The sequence below is a fragment of the Hippopotamus amphibius genome, chromosome 1 (genome assembly GCF_030028045.1).
Source record: "Hippopotamus amphibius kiboko isolate mHipAmp2 chromosome 1, mHipAmp2.hap2, whole genome shotgun sequence".
Classification (NCBI taxonomy): Eukaryota; Metazoa; Chordata; class Mammalia; order Artiodactyla; family Hippopotamidae; genus Hippopotamus; species Hippopotamus amphibius.
In genome coordinates, this window is record NC_080186.1 from 60,917,925 (window position 1) to 60,939,735 (window position 21,811).

General features: G+C 41.6%; 1 protein-coding gene and 1 pseudogene across 17 annotated transcripts in view; one reads left to right on the forward strand and one right to left on the reverse strand.

Moving 5' to 3' along the window:
• Positions 1-21,811, forward strand: part of SSX2IP (SSX family member 2 interacting protein) — an 88,152-nt gene that overhangs the window by 26,652 nt on the left and 39,689 nt on the right. Inside the window, exon 1 of one of the 17 annotated variants that reach the window (XM_057714654.1) lies at positions 15,139-15,273. The exons of 11 other annotated variants lie outside the window; for them this stretch is intronic. The gene's annotated coding sequence lies outside the window, so the exon portion shown is untranslated. Of the gene's footprint in view, positions 1-15,138; positions 15,274-15,404; positions 15,559-19,352; positions 19,448-21,811 lie in introns of those variants that run through there. 5 more of the 17 variants (XM_057714664.1, XM_057714732.1, XM_057714673.1 and 2 more) reach the window with 5 other exon arrangements.
• Positions 5,652-6,218, reverse strand: LOC130839949 (60S ribosomal protein L12-like; annotated as a pseudogene).

Consider the following 21,811-nt stretch of genomic DNA (forward strand, 5'->3'; position numbering starts at 1 on the left):
CACCATTAAGAAAGTGGAAAATCAGGAAGCTTCCACTGAAACTATCGAAGTCACTAGAGCGTAAGCTCTATCAAGGAAGTGATTTGGTCTGTTTGTTTACTCATGTGTTGTCAGCATCTCAAATAGTACCTGGCACACTAGTAGGAGCTTAATAGTATTTGTTGAATGGCTGAAAAAATACCTTATTATAGCTGCAGTCCAAGGACCAGGAAACTGGGATCAGGAGTTGCTGTCATCACTGCACAACTGGCTGGACAGTGGGATGTGGATTCTGTTCTCTGCAGTCACCATAACTTTCTCTTGACAACTGGAAACTGGTGCTTAGACATTGGAAAGCTGAGCATAGTCAATGACACCACTGCAATTACCTCACAATATCTACAAACCAGAAACTGAACACTGTCATCCTCAAACCATATTTGCAGGTAGAAAAACAAAGCAGTAGCAAGAGTTACCTGTGCCTCATTTTTCCTTTCAAATCTCACACTAGTGTACCTAATTAATGGATCTTAATTTGCATCCAGGATTTACCTGCAAGAGAGGTTTGGGTAATATGTTTTCTTTAGGTCTCTGCAGTCAGGGCCCTCACTACAATGAGATAGGAAGAGAAGATGGGAACCATTTGCAAATATCAAGTTCAAAAGAAGAGTGCCTGGGGACTAAGTCCTGAAACACTCTGTATTCACTTTATATTGCTACAATAACAAATTACCTCAAACGTAGAGACTTATAAAAACACATATTCACTATCTCACACATCCTATGGATCAGGAGTCCAGGCGTGGCTAAAGTGGGCCACAGGCTGCAATCTGGGTGTCAGCTGGGCTGCAATCTAATCAGACGCTCACCTGGGCAAAGGTCTTCTGAGGTTCCTAACCCTGTTCGCAGAATTTATTTCTGTGAGCTCATGATGACTTGCTTCTTCAGGGTCAGAAGGAAAAAGAATCTCTGACCTTCTAAGGGCCTCCATCTGATTAAGCCAGGCTGTACTCAGGATAACCTCCCTTTTATTTTTTTTTTTTTTTTTTTTTTTTTTTTTGGCACACGGGCTTAGTTGCTCCGCGGCATGTGGGATCTTCCTGGAGCTGGGATCGAACCCGTGACCTCTGCATTGGCAGGCGGATTCTTAACCACTGCGCCACCTAGGAAGCCCAACCTCCCTTTTAGACAACTCAAAATCAACTGATTTGGGACCTTAATTACATCTACAAAGTGCTATCACTGCTGCATATTTTATTGGCTAAAAACTAGACACAAGTTCCACTCACAGTCAAGGGAGGTGTGTTATATAAGGCATGACTCATTGCGAGGGGTCCCTTTAGGCTGTGTCCACTGTATACTCCACAATTTAAAGGTCAACAAAAGAAGGATAAGCAAGGCAAACTGAGAAGAATGGCAAGTGACGATAGAAAAGGGGGGGTAAAAGGAGATTGTTGGGGTATGAAAATCAAATGAAGAAATTGTTCCAGCTGTGTCATACGCTGTCCAGAGGTTGAGAAATGAGAAGATGAGGATGAACAAATGACTGGTGGATTTGGTAATGTGACCTGGACAAAGATTTCAGTGGTTGAACGTAAGCCTGATTAGAGGCTGATTCAAAAAGGAAAGGGAGGGAAAGATGTGGAGACACTGAGCACAGACCATTCTCTTAAGGAGTGTTTCTGTAAAGGGAAGCAGAAGAATGAGGTGGTAGTTGGAGGAGATATGAAGTCAAGGGGGATTTTTTTAAAAAAGTGCTGTTCGTTCATTAACGAGAATAACTCAACACAGAGACAAAAAATTGAACATACAGGAAAGCAGGGAGGTAACCATGGGAGCAGGAGAGGTTGGAATCCAGTGCACAGCAAAGGGGATGGTAGGCAGGAAGTGGGGCAGCTCATTCACTGAAATAGAAGGAAAAGAGGGTATACAGGGACAGATGCAGGAAGGAGGAGGATTTGATGGTGAGAGTTTCTGCTGCTGCTTACATTTGTCGGAGAGAAATGGTCGATGAAACAGGGGGAAGGTGATGCAGTCTTGAGGAATGAAATAGCCCCGGGAGAGTCAAATAAATTGACTAGGAAAATGCGGAAGAATTGCCAGTCAGCAGTAACGGTCAACTTAAGGTCTGATGTCAGCATAATCATTTTTTTTCTTGAGGTATATTTAGATTCTTAAGGGCAGGAACAGAGAAGGTAGAGACAGGACTGTTTCCAGAGTTGGGATTTTTTTTCAGGATAGTATAATGGAAGCAATAAGGGGTCAAAAGGGGTAAGAGCAGATTTAAAGGAGTCATTATAATGCAGGACCATGGAATTTAAGTTAGGTAAGGTGGGAATGAGGGCCTGAGGGATGGCAGTAAACGGTGAAAAGGCAATAGGGTCAGATGAACTAAGTGCCTGGTGCAGTAGAAGAATGTTTTGAGCTGAGGGCATGAGCTGGATGTAGAAGTAAAATGCTCGACACTGTGATAATTGAGGGGAGGTAGTTATTATAAATGACAAGAACTAAGGATAACTGTGGGGGTTGGTGGCTGAAGTGGCAGAAGAGAAGATCACTGGAAGTAAAGAGGTTGAGGAATAGAGAGGCCATGGGACTGGATGGACCAGCCATGTAGATATTGAAACCACCAAGAATAATGCAGGAGAATGGAGGAGAGAAAGACAGTAAACCTGGGGTAAAAATCTCTGAGGAATGTGTGGGAGTGACAGGACAGGGGGAGACACAGCGAGAAGGTCTGATAGCATGAGCTTCAAAGCAGCTGACGGGGGAGGGCAAGAAACAGACTGGCTTGAAGCGGCAGTGAGGAGCAAGACGGACACCTGGATCACCTTCTGACCCAGCGGTGCATGACAGGGGAGAGAAAGCTGCCACCACTCATGAGGGCTGCCCAGAATTCAGTGTCCTTGGGGAAAGCCAGGTTTCCCTCAGAACTAGAAAGTAAAGGGACTGTTCAGAGAAGAGTGTGGATACAGGGGATTTTTCTGATGACAGAGCAGTGTGGGGATAAGGATTTGAGTGATGAAACTTGACCTGGGAAGCTTGGACATCCTGGGGTCACTGAGATGAACATCTAAGACAAGACGGGGTACGCTGGTGGCTGTTTCAGTGGAGGGTATAATTAACTCCAATTATTTTTAGAACTTGACTAAGGCAATTCTTAGGTGAGAAAAGGAATTAAATCCATTGGAATTCGATTGATCCAATAATGCTGTTCATCATTCTTCCTTAATAACTCACGTTGGCCTCCTTTCCAATCCTTACTGATTCTGTCCTGCCTTAGTTTCTCATTAGGTCTTCCCTGGATTATTACGATTGCCTCCTAACTGGTTTCTCTCATCCATCTCACCTCTCTCCAATCCGTCCTCCACATTTCTGCTAGAGTGCTCTTTCTAAAGCATTCATTTAATCAGGCACCATCTCTTCTCTAAATCCACTGATGGCTGTCCTAATGCTTCATGATCAAATCCAAACTCCTTAGCATGGAAAGGGCCCTCAAAAAGCTGCCCCATTCTGCCCTGCAGCCTCAAGGGCCCCAACTCCCCCACAAGCTTTTGCTGTTCCCTTTGCCTCAATGCTCCATCTCTTTTTCACTTATCTTGCACTTATTCTTTCAAGCTACAATTCAAATCATTGGAAGAATATATAAGAAATTGGCAGTCCTGAATGTTCCGAGAAGAGAAACTGGGAATCTAAATCCCCCAGCATGCCCTTATTTACATTTTGAATTTTTATTATGTAGATGTATTGCCACATCTTTAAAAGTAATGAAAATTTGAAAAAATTTAAAGCATCAAATGGACCGAAAAAAGAGATACATTTCAGTGTTTCGTCCTCCATGAAATCTTCACTAACTTGATGCTTCCCTCCACTGAGCCATCACTAAGCCTTCCACGTTCCTCTATTACAGCATTTATCAGTCTGTGTTGTCATTATCTGTAAACAAGGTAACAGTCTTGACGTCCTCACAGCCTGGAAGCACCTTGAGGGAAGGGACTTGCTTTGTCTAATTCATCTTTGAATCTAGTACATGGCAGGTGCTCAGTAAAGGCTTGTTGAATGAATGAATGAAAAAATCTTCTGTACGGGAAGCGAAACGAAAGATAGGTAAGCAATTCCGCTTCTTTTACAGATGAAGAAAATGAGGCCCAGAGAAGTGATTTATTAAGTGGCAGAACAAAATGAGAATCCAAGCTTTCTAGACTCCAAGTTTGGCATTAGAATAAGTTATAAAACTTTCACTTTGAGGCAGCAGATGTGATGTGAATTATACTTATTTTGACCTGAGTCTCTGGATTTTCAGGAAATTTCTGATTTCCAGTAAGCTGCCCATTTAACCTTCAAAGGACACTTTCACATATCAGATCATGGGTCCTAAATTTGGGTTTGGAAAATATGTATCCTAAGGAGCTCATAGACGAGGCTTATATTCACATAGAGAAATCACAGGAAAATCTTATGGCATGTTTGTTTATCTTAAAAGTTGTGTTTCGTTTTATTGTTTTCCTGAAACACACATAGTATGATGGACATACACAGCTGCTCTCTGTAGAGATGCTAGAATAGCACAGGGAAACGTGCCCGTGTGCAACTCAAAGTGGTATATTCCGTTCTTATTTGTTAGCATTTGCTGAATATCCAGGGCACACAGCAGTGACCAAGGGGTATTTTATTTTATACAGTAGCCAAGTTTTTAGTGTATAAAATGGTAATGTTGATGATTACTTGGACCAGATTTTAAGTACCCTGGAGAGATCTTCTGTGGGCTTCAAGATCAGTGGTCTTCAAACCTTTTGCTCACATACCTCTCTGAAAGAATTCTGAAAAACCTGCATCCTTCCTGTATTTTTCTGTTGCCACCTATAATTTTTCAACATAAGCTTGCAAAGAGTATCATTTCCAGAGTATTGCACGCAATTCATGGTATTTTAAAATAAAGCTGTTAGATCACTCTTTTAAAGTTACCCCAAGGAATCTAAATCCCACAGTATTTTTTTACTCAACATTATTCATTTTAAATTTACGTGACCTAGCTCTTCTTTAACAGCCAGAAAATTTACATTGTTCCTTTTTCTTCTTGAACTCATATTTTCATTTCCATTTCCATATTTCCATTTCTCCCACAGAATGCTATCTTATTGCATATTTTCATGCTTGAAAAATTTGCATTGATCATTACACCATTCTTTTCAACTACATATTTACATAATTTTACTTTCCCGTAACTCTATCTTAGGAATTATGTCTCTGGATGGAGTTATCAGTTATTATTAGTAGTGCACAACTGATCAAACAGTGGCTATATTACAAACTGACAAGCATTTTTAAACATAAAAATAAGATTTTATTGAAAATGCATCTGTTAGCAAAATGGAAGGGACTTTTTCTTTTCCAGTGGGTTTTGGAATGAATATTATAGAGTGAGATGGAGTTCTGCCCCAATTCTATTCATGCGTTTGACAAGGTTCTTGCAGATATAAATGCTGAAGCATTTTGTTCACAAAATAAGTAGATGGGAATGTAAGGTATTCGCTGTAGCCATGTTACTCAACTTCCTTGAACTCCTCTCAATTATATACCCAAAACCATGTGATGATCTCTCATTTAAACTATTTTTTTCTTCCCATTGGTTGTCAAATGGTCCTTTATTGAATTATGTTCCTCTGCAGTTCTTAACTAGCTTGGCATTCCACTGTACCACTGTTTTTGTCATTCATCTGTGATGTCATGAGGATGATGGCCATCCACATCAGAGCCCACAGACCTGGCAGTCCCCAAGATCTCTTTAATGGTTCCAGAGTATTCTCTCGCTAAAGATTGGTGTTGTACTTCCTGGGCAATGTTGACCATCTCATCAAAGTGATGTTCCACTATGCTTAATGTTTTCAGCTTCTGTCTTTTGGTTGTTCCTTGAAGGCTTCGATGATCAGAACAGAGACAGAAGATACCACCTCAGTCTGGGCCTGTGTGTTCTGAATGGTTAGTTTCACTGTAGTTCTCAGACTCTTCCAATCATCAGTTGCCTTTGCAATGTTACCACCAACTATTTTTGGAGACAGACCCAAGGGGGCCAATCTTGGGGGCCAGGGCAGACGTGGCACAGACTTCCTCACTGGTGCACCTCAGGTATATAAATTTGATCTCTTTGGGCTCAAACGTAGGCAACATGGTGAGGCGGCTGGTGTCAGATATACCTGGATTTCAGAGGACCGAAGAAAATTGCCCCTTGGCCTCCTTCAAGCTGAATCTGAATAAAAGCCATTAAATTTTTGTTTAATGCTCTAGCAGGTGACACTTTTGTTCCCCAGTCATCAAAGTCATTCCCTTTCACAACACTAACACAGGCTTCTAATTTTCTGTGTTTTGTGCACCTGGGGTGAATCACCATAGTACGATGCAGAATTTGTGAGAACGACTTTCTTTTGTTAAGTAGAAAAATAGTGATTGTAAAAAAAGGGATGGAAAAGATATTGCAAGCATGTTCTCAAGCAAGTTCTAGGAATGTGTAGAAAGATAAGTTGAAAATGTGGAGTTGATCCCCTTAAAACTATCCATGCTCTGTACCACTTCAGAATCTTCATGTACATGGCCAGAACATGGTTATCCTGGTTTGAAGATTTCTATTCACTAATCAGCAGGTTTTGAACAAAAATGATTGGAGAGCAACAAAGATTAAGGCAGTCCTAAAGAGAATGGGAATGACATGGTGAAGAGAAGAGCTCTGTAAATCCTAAATTTGAAATTTACTAGCTGGGTATTTTTAGGCAAATTAACCTCTGCTTTAATTCCTAGTCTAGAAATAAAGGCAATAGTGATACCTACTTCACAGGGTCGTTGTGAGGATTAAATGAATTAATATGTAAAGCACTTAGAACACTGATGGACAAAGAATAATCACTCAATAAACCATTAACATTAAAACTAGGAAATGATTACATACGACTAAAAATGAGTTATATATGCCTCACTCCTAAATAAGTTAAAATTCTATATATACTTTGCTGTCATCAAAGCTAACCCACTTAATTTGTAAATTAAATGAAAAGTACAAGTACCCACAGCACGTAGGGGGCAGAGCCAAGATCCTTGCCCAGAGACTGCAAGCTTAATGATCAAGCTATGCTGCCTCTTGGGGAAAAAAAAAAAAAGGCAATAAAAATAAATGGAACAGAAGGTGTATAAGTTGTAAAGTTATTCTTTCTGGATCAAAAGATAGCCTATGTCAGGCAAAGTTTATAATATACTTATTTGGAAGCGGCAAGAAGTGTTTGAAGTGTTCTCTCCTCATATTGGGTAACCACGAAAAGTGCCACTATTTCCATTTAGGACATCCCCTCCCCCTACACAGACACTCATTACTAAATATATCACCCAACTTTCGGTGCTTAGAGGTTCAGGGGGGTTGCCTTGCTACTGTCACTGGGGCTTCAGGCAGATCATGTTCAACAGTCTTATCTCTGTTAAATGAAAATCAGAGGTGTTTTCAATATTATTGTATTTCTCCAGTATTTTTAATTGTCTCCACCCCTGCCCCATTCTAAATTTGAGTTTTATGTTTGGTAGCATATACCATAAGTTGTGAGAAACACAACAAAGAGCTTGAAAACCCTCATTTGAATAACATCGACTTCATGAACAGCTGCTAAGATAAAATAAATCCATGAGGGCTCAGCAACCACAGTGCAATTGCTTTTCTTCTTAAAGAGACAGGCAGATTCACACACGACTATAAGTCTTAAGTAGCTACATTAAATCAATACCGTATTTTAGTTGATAGCTAAGTTTTTCAACTCTGAATTTTTATGTGGGTGTTTTACCCGGCATATAGAGAATTCTATTCCACCATATTTCAGTTTGAACAATTATTTGATGACATCACTGATAGAGGTTTACAAAGCAGGAAATAAAATCCACCAGAAATCAAGCCTTCAGATGTCTCCTTCACTGAGAACGCAGAAAAAGAAACTTTGCCTAGCGAAATAGAAATAATGAAATCAAATGGAAATTTATCACTAAGATAAAATTGGATTGCCAGTTGCAGAAGGGGAAGACAAGAACTGTTTTGCTGATTGCAACACCTCGGCCATTGGTACTGAGATTCATATTACAGAAAACTGTTCATTAAAATAGTTACATAAAAGGTTTTAAATAAAGATAGGTGAAACTCTTGTAAGAAAATCCAACATATTAAAATATAATCTTATAGAATGGATGAATAATAAGGAGATTATTTGTTCTACAAAGGCGTCATTCATCATGCAAATAGATTTATCATAATTTTAAACATTTAGTTTCACTAGTACATTTAGATTATGACTTGATTTCTAAATACATTATTCACATATGACTTTTGCTGGAATATACCTATAACATAAAGCAAGTACTAGCCAGAAAACATAGAGCTGTGGCCTGAAAATTTCAAAATAGCATTTCATGCAAAGTTATATTTATCAATGTGTCTTAAATTTTCTGGCCTAGTTGTATCAGTAAAGAAAGAAAATATAATTTAGAAAAATATTAATATCCAAGATACATATTTATAATTCAAAGCATAGACACAGTCCCACATTTTCCCTGCTTCTCATTTAATTATTCCATTCAGTCCTTCGTAAATAACTCCTATACTTCATTTTTCACTGACTTTTTTGCTCACTTGACTATTTCCACATGTGACACTTTGATATATTTGTACCATTAAAATGAAATATCATACCCTCAGGTCACTTCATGAACTTTTTTTTTCCAATGTATTATCAGGATGCTTTTGGCTACAAATACGAAACAACTTCATTATTAGTGACTTAGACCATGAAGCATTTATTGTTAACTACACAGAATGCCCAGAGGAAGAAAGCCCCAGGTGGGTTTGGGAGCTCAGAGATGTCAACATTGACCCAGGTGGCCCAGCCAGTATTTCAGCCCAGGTAGTCAGACTCAAGTGTCAATGGATTATTCTGTCTGCCTGGGAAACTGAGTTCCTGTTCTAACAGGGACTTAAAATCTCTCAATCTCTCACATGGCAATCATTCAATAAATATTCATTAAGGAAATTTTCAAATAAGAGCAGGGAAACTAAAATTATGTGAAATAAAGGGGTGCTTTGGTGCAGAATTATATCACAACTCTTCAAGTTAATGCTGGATCTTTGTGCTCTGTGGTTTTTAAGCAGATTTCAGCATAACTAAAAAACATTTTGAGTCATTTATAGTCCCCCTACTTCCTTGGAGGGTCTTTTGTTGTCGGCTCAATGCTTGGGTTTTAAATTTGCAAGCTTAGAAGTGTAGACTGAGCCAAGTTGCTCTATATGAGAAAGGTTTAGAGGCCACAGTAGTCAGCAAGGTAAGCTTTGTGCAGCATTTGTGTGTGTATGTGTGTGTCTGTATATTTTGCATGAGTGTTCACTGCATTTCCTAAAGGAGGTATGCTTCTCTTTTCGAAATACAGGGTTTCAGGACTACCCTGGTTGGTACCTGATCACTTTTCTGTGCTAGCACATTAATTGTTGGAGTGATTTATGCATAATAGTTTTACATGACATAGTTTAAAAGTAATAAAACAATTTTGGGACAAATGGAAAGTTGGAAAGCAAACAGTTAGAGTTGGTAAAAGCCATCAGGCTCAAAAACAAACAAAACACTTTCAAAAGAAATGGTAGAGCAAAACATTCAGCAGACCAGACAAAATCTAAAACACCAAGAGTGAACCACCTAGATGATGTTGAAGCATTTTGTCTGCTGTTCTGTGTGTTTGTGTGTGGTGGGGGGGCATGGCGGGGTGGGGGAGTGGGGGAGGGGAGATAGTGCGGAGAGGCAGCGGGGGTGGGGGGGTGGGGGGGTAATGAGGAGGGATCATTTCCTGAGAATCTTCACTTGGGTGGAGGTGGTAGGAAGGGGGATCCACAGTGGTCTGCTTTTTCTGCAGACTCAGCCAGCACTTTATAAATGGCACAGGACTGTCATTTCAAGCTGAATTACTACTGGCCCAAATCCAAAGGGACAGGCCAGAAATGAAATCATCTTTGGTAATGCAGCATGATGCAGAGATTCACGCAGACAGCTGGAGGAGCCAAGCCCAGCTGAGTATAAGGCCACCTTTTAGACCAGGAAGCAGACCTAGTGGTCTGGTCTCTGCCTACCGCCAGGCTTGCAGGGTCAAGATTGCCCCAAGGCCCTACTCCAGTTCCCTCTCCTCCATGGAGTACTCCCGGACTACTTCAGCCCTCAGGGAGGACTCTAAAGTCTCATGGCCCTTGGAATTTGTCCTATACTATTTTGTAGTTAATTACAAATAGGCTTAAATTGATCTTGTGAATAAAATGAGGCCATGGATATGAAAGTTCCTAGTACGTAATGCAGCAAAGACTTTGTTTCTTTACCTGGCCACCCCTGGAAAGACAGTCCTGTCTAGAACACACAATTAATGAGAGTGGGGCCCTTAAGGGAGATGACTCAGTCCCTCTTCTCATCTGTTATAGCACACAGGCCCTGAAAAGCAATGGTCTTCACTAGATCCAGAAATTGTTGCTGCTATTGAAATAATCCAGATGGTATGAATTACAGCAGAAAGCCTTTATAAGTTGGCGCATTATTATCCACATTTGAATATACATGGTATTAGAAGCAGTGTGACCTGAATGTTTGCTGGTATTTGAAACACTGGTTTCCGAGGAACACATATGAGTAAATAGGGGGTGGATTATTAACTTACTAGATGTATTAAAATCAGAGCCTATTTATTTCAGCAAAATTAAAATATTTTAAAATTATAATACATACTTATAAAAATTCATGTGTCACAAAAGTTAATAAAATGTAAAGCAATCTCACTATTAACGGTATGGTTAGCAACCCTCCAGAGAAGGCATGAAGGAGCTGGGACTACAGAGGCAAACATGACCAACAAGGTCCCTGCCTTCATGGTGCTTACATTCTAGTGGGAGAAGACAGGCCATAAGCAAGCAAACAAGTGGACAAATAAACCAGACATGGGAAGGTTGCTTTACATACAAAAGCGGGATCCGAATGATGAAAAAGAATCAGAGTCTTGATACCTTTTTGGAAGAGCCTTCCAGCAGATGGAATGGCAGGTTCAAAGGACTAGAGGAGAAAAAAAGGGGCCACTACAGCTGGCACTTTGTATACCAAAGTGAGAGTTCTAAGAGGGGTGTAGGGGCCAGATCATGCACGCATAACTGGGTAGGAAGTTCAATTTCATGCTAAATACAACGAGAGGCCATGAAAGATTCTTGATTGAAGGAGGGGAGGGCAGCAGAGGGGATATGATCTTCATTTTTGAAAAAAAAAGTAAGGGCAAGAATGGAAGTCTGCAGACAGGTTGGAAGAGATTCATTCACATATACACACAAACATATAGAGTTCAAAATACATGTATACTTTTCCTGCAACTTGCTACTAGTGTGTATTTTTAGAATTTCTCTTTGAAATTATGTTCACGGTCTTTTACTGTCTTAGAGAATCAAACACATCTTGTTTTTTGACCTTTCCCTATCCACCCAAATGCAGTAACTTAGTTGGAAAACACAGGTTTTGGCATTTTAACACAACTCCAGAATGTGTTCATCAGATTTGGCTCTCAATAACTTTTTGGATCATTCCAAAAATCAGATTTATTTATTCCCAAAGAGAGAATTCTTTTAAAAAATTCAGTGTCTCCTAATGTGATACTTTTGAGCAGCATCATTGGAACATGTACATAGCCTGCCAAAGTGATTTATTTGAAATCAAAAACATCCATTTGAAGCTATAGTCATTTATGCACCAATAATTATTGAGCACTAATCACTAAACACCAGGCACTGTTTTAGGCACTGGGCATACATCAGTGAACAATCAGACAAAAATCTCTGTCCCTGCTGGGCTTACATTCTAGTAAAGGGAAATGGACCAAACAACAAAAAAGTAAACTCTGTACGATGGTTGAGCCAGGTAAGAGATTTAGGAAGCTGGAGGAGGGTTCCAACTTTAAATAATGTTGTTAGGTTGGGCCTCACAAAGAAAGGGACTTTGGTTAGATTTGAAAGGGCAGAGACAAGTGATATAGCTGTTAAGGGGAAGAACATTCAAACAGAGGGAACAGTGCAAAGATCCAGAGGCAGGAAAGTGCCTGGCAAGAATGAGGAGCAGTGGGGTGGCTAATGGTCGAGTAAGGGAGAGAGTTGTAGGTAAAGTCAGAGACGTAAGGAGATGGAGGGCAAGTCATAAGGAACTTGTAGCCACGAGAAGAAATTTGGCTTTAACACTGAGTGAGGGGAACGAAAACAGAAAAGTGACATGAATTATATTTTTAAAGAATTACTCTGACCACTGTGATATAGACTACAGAGGAGCAAGGGTGGAAGTTTTGATGTGTTTTGGAAAACAGCACTTGACAGTCATATCCCTTTAATTTTGCTCGAAAGGGGGAAAGTAGCCACAGTGAAGCATTGAAAAACATTCCAGATCGTATCTTTCCCCTTTATTTCCCTTACCAAAGCAAAGGTCTGTCAAGCCCAATCCCTTTATCCCTGGGCCAAAAGTGTCCTTAGACTATTTTCAGGCTGTAGCCAAATTCTTTATCTTGTCCTGTACGTTAGTCAGGATCTTCTTGGCTGCAAGTAACCAAATATCCGACCCCAAAAGGCTTAAGCCATAGGCCACTTACTATTTCACATGTGTGCAGTCTGGAGGTATGCAGAGCCAGGGTAGGTTAACTTAGCCACTTAGTGACTTCTGGGTTCTGGGTTACCTTTCCAGAGGTAAGGTATCCTTCCTGTATTTTTCTTGCTTATTGTTGCGGGATGTGCCACCACAGCTCCAAACATGTCTTGCTTACGATGGCCAAGGCAAGAAGTAAGGAAAAGACTGCTTAGGGGCTCTCAGGGATAAAACCCTTTCCTTGTAAGTCCCCCTCCCTCCACTTCCCATTATGTGCTCACCAGAAGTAGGTCACATGCTTAGCTCCTAAACCAGTCATTGACAAAGGGGGACAAAGTACCAGGACCCATCTAGACTAGTGGCTCTCAAAGTATTAACTGGAGAAATGGGGGGGGGGATGTTAGGAGGTGATCCCCAAGACCCTTTCAGGGAGTTTGCAAGGTCAAAACTATGGTTATATTACTAAAATGTTATTTGCCCTTTTTTTCCCCCATTCTGAGTGTACTGTGGAGTTTTCCAAAGGCTACCTGAAATAGTGCAACAGATTGAATGCAGATGTGAAAATCCAATTGCCTTACATTAAGCCAGATGTTAAAGATATTTGCAAATTTTTAGATATGACTCTTTTTACTATTTTGGGGGAAATATAGTTATTTTCCATAAAAATGTGCTATTAATGATAAGATTATTATTATTTTAAAATAAATATTTTTAAATTTCTCAGTTTTAATTTCTAGTATAGTAAATATCACTTGATATAACCCACGTAAACAAAAGCTCCCCGGGGCCCTCAAAAATATTTAGCCGTGGAAACTGGGTCTCTAAAGCAAAACATAGTAAAGCATTTGTTTAATCAGACAGCTCTGATTCATCCTTGCGGCTGGGGGCGGAGCCGAACTTCCCAGAGCTCACCTTGGCCTGACTCAAGCCTTCTTAAAATCCTACTCTGTAGGTGGTTAGGTGACAACATGGACTGCCAGACGCTGCGTGTCGAATCAACCGATCTCAAAGCTTCTAGCTAATCGGAGAGTGAGCGCTTGCTTTTTGACTGTGAGGAGGTTAAATGGTCAACATGAAGCTGGAAGTGTTATTTCAAAGACAAACTGTCACACTAAGTTGCTTCTTAAGATAGGAAGGGGTGTGGGACTTTGGGGGATGGACAGTTGAAATTTCAAAACCCCTCTCGGGGGCAGGGGTAACCCCTTCTACCCCCATCAGTTGTCTGAGTTAGCAATTAAGGTAATTATTGGTAGTACCTGGCTTTCCTCCCAAGCAGCCTGCGCTAATAGCGTCCTTACAATGAGGGCCTTACCTGGCGATTCGGCTATCATTCACCTATGCTTAACAGGCCTCCTGATCGCTTAGGCCGAAGGCAAACAGGATTACCTTGGATTCTGAAGTTGTCGCCATGGCATGTTCATTTTCTCCTTGATCTTTCATCCAGGATTGGGCATACGTGTGTGTAAATTGGAAGAGGGCACTCCTGTCTTTCCTTGTTCTTCAGTGTTAATATTTCTTGCCCTTTTCTCATACTATTTTGGTTTCAAAGTGCTCTCAGGAGCCTCCTTAAAATACCAGACCCGTTTTTCCTTTCTTGGGTAAATTTCTTGGCTTCACTTAAAAAAAAAATCTATCCAGTACATTTTTGTGTTTATAACTCAACTCATATGCCTGCGATTTCTCCATCTGATCTCTTTCCTTTTTCTGGCCATTCATTTTCCCTGGAGAATTTCAGGCTGCCATGGAACAGGGGAGGAGCTGGTATGACCCCAACTACGGGTGTAGCAGGCATACATTTTCTTTGCGCATATTTTGTTTAGTGGGTGTGGGACATTTTTGTATAAACTTCTAGTTCACGAGTGCCTTTTCTTAGACTCCCCGCTGTCTTCCGCCTAGGTCCGTTTCTTGCCCTAATTTTACATGAACTTTCTCCTTGACTCCCGGCGCTTGAACCTCCCTTCCCCTGAGCCTGACCTAATTCTGGGTGCCGGCTGTTGTTTGGTTTATTTCCCCACTTTTGCAAGCGCACGTGACTTTTCTGGGCGCTTCACTTTTGCTCCTGGGGTGATGTTGGGGTTCACCGGGGCTCGGAACGCGTGCCTTAAAGCAGCCGCGACCGCCCCCGCCCCGCCCCCAGGCCCCAGGCCCCAGCCCCAGGAAGCCCGGGGCCTCGAGCTCCGCGGGGGTGGGGAGCAGGGCCCGGCAGGGTGAATCACAGGGCGTAACAGGTGTCGCAGCCGCAGCTGCGCCCGCATCCCGCTCGGACTCTAGGGATAAGGTTTTCTTTTTCTCCGGGTTTTTTTGGAGGTGGGGAGGAGACTCCGGGGGGCCCCCACCGGACCAATGCAGGCCGCGGTTGTTCATCGCCTAGCAACCGGCGGAGCCAATGGGAAGCGACTGGGCCCGCGGCGCCGGCGGCGCGGGGGCGGGGTGGGAACCTCGCGAACCTGCCTAGCCCGCGAGGCGGCCGCGAGGGGCGGGGCAGAGCCCGGCCGGGGGCGGGGAAGGCGGGCGCCGGGGTGGAGGCGGGGCCGCGGAGTCCGGCGCTGCGTGCCGTCGCGGCTGTGCGGGCCCTCGGGGCTGCGCGAGCAGGTCTAGGACGCCGAACGGTGCATCCCCGTCGCACCCGGGGGCCGTGACGGTGAGAGCCTCGCCCCGCGCCGGGGATTGTGACGCGCCCGCCCGGGGAGGGACGACGACGCCGGCGGGGCCTGGGGCGGGCGAGCGGCGGGGTGGAGGGGGGCGGGGGAGGGCGCCGGTGGTGGGGAGGGCGCCGGTGGTGGGGCGGGAGGGCGGGCGCGGAGGTGAGCCCGGCACCTGGCGCGACGCCCCGCTTCTCCGCGGGAGGCTCGGCGCGGCGGTTGGGGCCGTTGGTGGCGGCGGGCGAGCGTGCATCCCCGGAGGCGCCTGGAGGAGGAGATGGGAGGTAGGTGCCAGCTCCGGGACCGCTCCCGCTGGAGGTCGCAGCGCTGAGCCCCAAACCCTCTCCGGGATGGAGAGAGGCTGGCGCCTGGCGTGGGCTGATGAGCGACGCGGGGATGTGGGGGAGGAGGGGATGGCCAGTTGGGGCTGCGGTGTCCGTTCAGCAGAGGCTGCGGGGCTCGCGGGCTTCGGGGTTTGTTAGCTGGAGCCGCGGGGGACGGTCGTTAGGATGAGTTGCTGGTAGCCCTTGGCCACTGCAGGGGGAGAGAAGCCCGCTAGCGGTCTAGTTACAAGACTAGGGGAAGAACTTACATCATCCACAGGCAGGCGTGTGTGAGAATATTTTGATGTAGAAATTTGTAGTAAAGTACAGTAAACTGAACTGTGAGTTCCCTGCCCTCTTTCGAGCCTGTGCTGATCGCCCAGTTATGCAAGTCACTTGGGCCCAGGAAATGGAATCTGCTAAATAATTTGTATAATGTGGGAATCTTTAGGTTATTACGCCTTTTCAAGGTCTATAGTTGTGATTGCCAAATTACCATTACTTGCAAAGCGGATAATAGTTTTCGTTTAATCCGAGAGAGTTGACATTTCCTTTTTTTGGACCCCATGATGGGGCGACAGTTAGAACCACCCTCCCTGGGTGGTTCGGAGGTGTAAGAGGGGGCCGCCTGAAATTCGAAATTGCTAGGCTACCCTAACTCTAGATTAGCGTCTAAATCTAGAGTTGACTGTGATTGATGGGTGCTTAGGAATCCTTCATTGCTCAGGAGGGATTGGTTTACTGTTTAAGTAGGAGAAAATTCTGGTAGCCTTGATCCTGAACTGAAAAGGTAGGTGTGACTTGACACATTTAGGAGACTGAGCAAAATTTGAAAGAATGAGAGATCTGGAGAGAGAGAAAAAAAATGCCTTTAAAGTTTAGGTCAAGCTGTCTCGAAATGTAGAAGTTAGAGGTAGATTTATGAATTTGGATTCAGTCAGCAAAACTTAATCCATCAAATCTCCTGTCCTAGAGCTATCATAACCTACAGGTCTAGGAAGCTTTGGTTATTCTTTCAAATTAAACAAGTAAAAGCTAATTACTGGCTTGACGCTCTCTTCTACCTGCTGTCAGTGAAAGTTTCTCAAAGCCGTTCTATGAAGAGAAGATGAGCAACTGATAGTTAAAATGAAGGCTCTTGTAGTGACTTGCTGGGCCTCTTCAGCCAAGTCATTTTATATCCTTCCTTCCCCCATCTGTACAATGAAGATAATAAAGGCCCGGGATTAAGTAACATGGGTAAAGAGGCTTGACGATAACTGAGAAGACTTAGTTATTCTGGGATGAAATGTGAAAATCTCCTCCTAACACATTGCGCCTTGTGACAGGACTTGTTAAAGCACATTGCGATCCAAACATGCTGAGGCAGTGTATGAGAAAAAGAAATGTTAACTGTTCAGATGATTTGCCTAAGGCTTCAAGGCGGACACAGATTATATTCTTGGACTGTCTGAAAACCTGACATAGCTTCTCTTTGACCAAGCTAGCTTCTCTTTGACTCAGGTTTTATAAAAGTAGATATTTGAGTGCCTTCAGTGTGGTATACACCTAGAGATAAAAAGATGAAATAGATGCTGCCCCAGAATTATGTCATTTTAATTCATTTTACACACTTAAATTGGAGCACTTCCAAAGCTTCAGTGATGTTTTTTCCTGTCTTTTACCAGTAGTTGTCAACATGCCTTATTGGTTTGACCAGGTCATAAAGAGGTTTTGGTCTTCCTTGGATCTCTTTTGTGTCTTTGGTGATGGTGCTCATGATTAGCTGGTAATGAAGGTACAAGTTGTCTTGAATTCACGCGTTTATGGGATAAGATAGAATAGAAAAGTGCACCATTCATTATCAGTAGTGGAAAACTACCTAAAATCTTTACTTTTGATAGTGGATCAATAGTATATAGTTCCTGCAGATTTACTGTATTATGCTTTAATGATTTAGTCTTTAAATAAACATTTATTAAACATTTCCTAAGCCTCTACATGCCAGACCTGAGGATAAAAAAGATGAGTGTTGCCTTTGGAGTTTGTTTTCAGGAAGTTTTCAGTATAGTAAGGGAGAGAACAAAAATAGAAAATAAAAATTACAAATATGAGAAGGCTTTAAAAAAGAGAATTTCAGCTGTCTTGATGGAGGAGGAGACGTTCACCTGGTAAACACCTGTTGGCATGCTCTGTGCAGTGGACCATTGAGGAAGTAAAGGTGGTTTGGTAGTTGGAACCAGGTAGAGTGGGTTAGGGTTAAGGCTGGAGAACAGGGCTATGACCTTTGACTAGTAGGTGATAGGGAATCTTTAAAAGGTTTTATCCAGGGGAATTATATTTGACTTTTACTTCAGAAGGGTGTTTCCACCAAAATCAGTAATTCGAGTGGTCCACAGACAATCCAAGTAATATCTGAGAGAGAACAGCCCTACATAGCAATTAAAAACTTTAAAAATATGTTATTGAAGCCCCCAGAAATTTCAGAGAAGTAAAAATGATTATTCATACAAGCAACCTTTATTGAGAATCTCTTTTTTTAATTGTGGCATAATTGATATATAATGGTGTATTAGTTTCAGGTGTACAACATAATAGTTTGATATTTGTATATATTGCAAAATGATTACTACAGTAAGTCTAGTATCTTCTACTTTTAAGATTGGGGGAGTAGAGAATCAAAGATAAATAAGATACACTCCCATTTTCAATCAGCTTGCAATTCAGTAGGAGAAATGACAATTATAATGCAGTGCCAAGTCTGAGTGTCATAAGAGGCATAAAAATGTCAGGTCTTAGCAGTGTAGGATTCTGAGATGAGAGAAGACACAAATTCTTTCAAATTAAAAATAAGTTCTTGAGTAGATATTAAACTTTGGCCCGTTAAACTGTCAGTGCAGTCTTAACTATAACATAGTTTTCGTCTATTAACCTTCACTTCACACATTGCCCTCCCTCCCTCTTACTCTTTGAGTGAAATTTTGGGCTTGACTACCATACTTCTAGCTGTGGGGCATCAGCAAGTACGTATCTTCTCTGTGCCTTAGTTGTCTCATTTGTAAATTAGGAATTATAATACCTAATTTGCAGGTTTGCGAAGATTAAATAAGAAAACATGTTAATATCCAGAACGGTGCCTGGAAAAACACTGTACATCTTTTAAGCACTTAATATTTCTATTTGACATATAAGTGCTTTAACTGAATAAGAACTAACATAAAGACAGGATTTTTTTTTTTTTTTTTTTTGAGTCGCTAGAGGATCTGTCCCTGAGTATCAGGTAAAGCCTCTTCTCTTCTCATTCAGAGAAGCTAAATATATTCTGTTAAACTAAGCTTCTTGAACAAGTGACCTTTGTTTTTTTTTTGTTTGTTTTTTTTTTTTAATTTTATTTATTTATTTATTATTTTTGGGGGGGTACACCAAGTTCAATCATCTGTTGTGACCTTTGTTTATTATCTCCTTTTCTTATTTGCTGATCACTTTTCTGAAATCCGATTTCCATTTTTACCCCTCAGCTTTGTCATAAAGTCACTAATTACCAAATCCAACGTAATATTCTATTTAGCTCCTGCCATTTCTATGGCATTTGTTGCTGTTCATCACTTCCTCCTCTTTGAAACTTATTTTCCTTGGCTTTCCCAAAACTACCCCCACCCCTGGATTTTTATCTCCTACATCTAGGTCACCTGCACTCACCGGTTGCCTGTTGATGTTCCTTAGGGTTCTTTCTGCTGCCCTGTTTTTTTTCTGTATAGATTCAACTGCCACATGTATACTGATGACTCCTAAATCTGCCCTGATGTCTTGATCTCCAAGATCCTAGAGTTTATCTCCATTTGAGTGTCTCATGAGGACATAGATAAACCCAGTGAGTCTTACACAGAGCTCTTTATCTCCACACACTTAATCAAACCCATTGGTAACCTTACGGCTCTGTTCTCTTTATCTGTGTGACACTGTTATCTGTCTAGTACCAAAGACAGATTTTTACATGAAAGAATAAATGCCTCCCTTTTGTATACTTGTCACCATGTTTGTCAGCCCAACTTCTGAAGTATTTCTCATCTGTCCTTCATTGTTCTCACTGTCACTGGCTAAGTGAACCAGCCAGCCCTGACTGTTAACTGCTCGGTGCCATGACACTTTTGTGCTAGGGCTGCTGAAATGGGACCTATTTTGGAAACATAATGTGGGAGATTTCTAGAATAATATTGTTCTAAAAGAATTGAGTTTAATGAGTGGCAGTAGATACTTGTAACCCAAGATGGGTACCAGCCATTGCATATACAGTCAGACCTCCATATCCACGGATTCAACCAACCACGATTGAATTGAATCAATTGAATTGAGCCCAGGTTGGTTGAATCCGTGGCTGTGAAACTCGTGGATAAGGAGGGCTGACTGTATTCGTTGTACTGTACTGTCATTTTGTATAAGGGACTTGAGTGTCCTCAAAGTTCGGTATCCACGGGGGCTCCTGGAACCAATCCCTTTTGAACACTGAGGGATGGCTGTAGTTTTTACCTGAGAGTTAGTATTGTTTAGGTTTAGTTTATAGAGTAGTTTAGGTTATAAAGGACACAGTCTTGAGTTTGTCAGCCTCTTCCAGTTGATTTTAGTCTCGTTGTCTGTGCTTTCTATCTAAAAGATGGCGCTTTCAGCATTGTTCTTTATACAGGCGCCCTCGGAGATACAGTGGGCTCTGTTCCAGACTACCCCAGTTTTGTGAACATGGCAATAAAGTGAGTCACATGAGTTTTTTGGTTTCCCAGTGCATATAAAAGTTATGTTTATACTATATTATAGTCTGTTAAGTATGCAATAGCATTGTCTAAAAAAACAATGTGCATACCTTAATTAAAAAATACTGTATTGCTAAAAAATGCTAACCATTATCTGAGTTGTCAGTGAATCCTAATCTTTTTGCAATAGTAACATCAAGGATCACTGACTGCAATTCACCATAACAAATACAAGAATAATGAAAAAGTTTGAAATATTGTAGGAATTACCAAAATGTGGTAATGACATTGTGAGACATGAAGTGAGCAAATACTGTTGTGAAAAATGGTGCAGGTGGACTTTTTTGATGCAGAGTTGCCACAAACCTGCAATTAGTAAACACAGTATCTGCAAAGCACAATAAAGCAAAGTACAGTAAAATGAGGTATGCCTGTATTCTGTATCCAAGTGTTAGAAATCTCCTTCTATGTAGGATCTAGTATGTAAATGCAAGAAGACATTTTAGAAATCATCAATAAATACAGTCTGTCATCAACTGCTTTATAATGAGGAGGTGGGCTCAGAGAATTTATGACGCTTGCTCCAGGTACTTGTTGAGTATCAAGAGGAGGCCAGTGTCGTGAGGTTTTGGTATGAAATACAAGCATACCTCTTTTTAATTGTGCTTCACTTAACTGTATTTTTATAAATTGAAGGTTTTGGGCAACCTTGTGTTGTCAGATGATGGTTAACATTTTTTAGCTATGAAGTATTTTTTAATTAAGGCATGTACATTGTTTTTTCAGACATAATGTTATTGCACATGTAATAGACTACAGTGTAATGTAAACATAACTTATATGAAGTGGGAAACCAAAAAATTCGTGTGACGTGCTTTATTGTGGTGCTCAGGAACCAAACCACAGTATCTCCGAGATATGGCTGCAGCTAGTCTTTATTCTTACCTTTCAGGTAAAATAGCTGGGTTTTCCTTTCTGTCTTTCAGATTTGCAAACTGGGTAAGGTATCCAACCTCCCTGAGCTTCATATTCTTCCATCAATAAAGTAGTGATTATATCTGCTCCTTCCTAGGGCCATTGTAAGGGTGAGTGACATGGCTGTGAGTACTTCTGGCAGGTAGTAAAGGCTCAGAGCAGTAGTTATTTTCTCCTACCAGCTTCACATAATTAGCTGGAACCAAAATTCTTAATTCCATATCCATGCACCTTGGCAAATCTGTGGATGGCTTCACGGATCCTCTGAAACTGTGGCCAAAACTGCCTGTTTTTGTGCTTTTAAGTGGGAGGCTCAGTGGCTTTGAATTCTGTGACCCAAAACAACTTAACCCCTGGGTTGGCTGTAGTCAGGCCTAGAACCCCAGGGCTTTTGGTGCCTCATAGCCAGACTGGGTAGAATTTAGAATTGCTTGAAATATCTGAGGAACTGTGTGTATGTGTGTGTATTTTTAATTTAAAGGACTTTGGATGCAAAGAATTAGATTAGTTATATA